Below are 2,500 nucleotides of genomic sequence, written 5' to 3' on the forward strand. Positions count from 1 at the left end.
CGCTGCGCCTACTAGGGCCGATTTCTTCGGACTCCGATCAGAAAATATACCGATGCATGTCGTTAACACCTAGTCCGCCTCGTCCGATCTATCTAAACAGTCTCGACGCACCCAACACTCTTTCAAAGTCGGATTACTCGGACTCAATCTGAAAATGGACCGATGCATGACGTCAACACTTAGCCCGCCTCGTCTGATCTATCTAAGCCATCTCGACCCACCCAACACGCCTTCCAAGTCGGATCACTCGGACTTCGATCTGAAAATCTCCGGACTCATTTTTATGAATATCCCCAGTCAGTAAGAACGTTATTTCGCCAATATATACCAACAATAAACCATATTCCAATAGCTGAACCAAAAATATAATTCCCGATCCAAACGTTCTGCATCGCCCAACGCGACCACCTTCCCTATATATGTCAGGAGAGCACAGGGTTCCCCTCCAGACAACACTTACGCTCTATCCCCGACTCTCGGTCGATCGATAGGCCAGGTCAGCGGTGTCTGTTTCGGCCGAAGCTCGGACTTTGGTCAAAATGTTCCGATACAAAATTTGAACCAAGATAGATACAGATATGATTCCTTCTTAAATATACGTTGATTATCGAACAGAATATGGTAAATATTTTGCGATGACCGAGGATTTCATGAATTTTTTTTTTTTTTCGAAAAAATTTTCTATTATCGGAATTTCCTCAAATTTCATTTGGTTGCCTCCTAATGCTTATTAAAAATGATAACCAACAATCAGAATCATTATTTATCATTTATTTCAATTTTTATAATGAAAAACGTTCACGTCCTTTCGCGCCTCTCGATCGTCGTTTACGTGATGCATCGGTCAGCCCTAGTTTACGTGGTGCATCGGTAAGATCGAGTTCACGTTCTGCATCGGTCTGCCCGAGTTTACGTGGTGCATCGGTAAGATCGAGATTACGTGGTGCATCGGTAAGATCGAGTTCACGTTCTGCATCGGTCTGCCTGAGTTTACGTGGTGCATCGGTATGATCGAGTTTACGTTCTGCATCGGTGTGATCTAGTTTACGTTGTGCATCGGTAAGATCGAGATTACGTGAAGCATCGGTATGATCGAGTTTACGTTCTGCATCGGTATGATCGAGTTTACGTTCTGCATCGGTGTGATCTAGTTTACGTGGTGCATCGGTAAGATCCAATTCACGTTCTGCATCGGTAAGATCCAGTTCACGTGGTGCATCGGTAAGATTGAGATTACGTGGTGCATCGGTAAGATCGAGTTTACGTGGTGCATCGGTAAGATCCAATTCACGTTCTGCATCGGTAAGATCCAGTTCACGTGGTGCATCGGTAAGATCGAGATTACGTGGTGCATCGGTAAGATCGAGTTTACGTGGTGCATCGGTAAGATCCAATTCACGTTCTGCATCGGTAAGATCCAGTTCACGTGGTGCATCGGTAAGATTGAGATTACGTGGTGCATCGGTAAGATCCAGTTCACGTGGTGCATCGGTAAGATGGAGATTACGTGGTGCATCGGTAAGATCGAGATTACGTGGTGCATCGGTAAGATCTACTTTACGTTCTGCATCGGTCTGCCCTTGTTTACGTGGTGCATCGGTAAGATCGAGATTACGTGAAGCATCGGTATGATCGAGTTTACGTTCTGCATCGGTCTGCCCGATATTACGTGGTGCATCGGTCTGCCCTAGTTTACGTGGTGCATCGGTTTGGACTTAGAGATATATTTTCGACGTGAAAATGTTCCGATACAACTTTTGAACCAGGATAGTTAGAGAGATGATTTTTTCTGGGATGTACGTGGATCGGGGAATGGATTGTGGGAAATAACTTGCCATGACCGAGGTGTCCTCGAATTTTTTTTTTTTTCGAAAAAAATTTTCTGATTGTGGAATTTTCTCAAATTTGATTTGGTTGCCTCCTAATGTGTTCTAAAAGAGTAAATCAGTAATCGGAATCGAAAAATATTTTTCGGATTTTTTTTTTTTTCGAAAAAAATTTTCTGATCGTGGAATTTCCTCAAATTCGATTTGGTTGCCTTCTAATGTGTTTTTAAAGCGTAAATCAGTAATCAGAATCAATATTCATTGTCGACTTTAATTTTTATAAGGAAAAATGTTCACGTCCTTAAACGCCTCCCCATCATCAGCCCGAGTCCAAGTCGATGTCAGTCCCGAGCGGACGGTGTCAGATACTACCTATCGCCGAGGTCTGGACTTGGCGAGATATTACGACGTGAAATGTTCCGATACAACTTTTGAACCAGGATAGTTAGAGAGATGATTTCTTCTATGTTGTACGTTGATTGTGGAATGAAATACGGAAAATAACTCGCCATGACCGAGGTGATTACGATTTTTTTTTTTTTTCGAAAAAAATTTTCTGATCGTGGAATTTTCTCAAATTTGATTTGGTTGCCTCCTTATATGTTCTAGTAGCGATAATCAACAATCAGAATCAAAATCCATGGTCGGGTTTGATTTTTATAAGGAAAAATGTT

Source organism: Harmonia axyridis, chromosome X, assembly GCF_914767665.1.
Source record: "Harmonia axyridis chromosome X, icHarAxyr1.1, whole genome shotgun sequence".
Classification (NCBI taxonomy): Eukaryota; Metazoa; Arthropoda; class Insecta; order Coleoptera; family Coccinellidae; genus Harmonia; species Harmonia axyridis.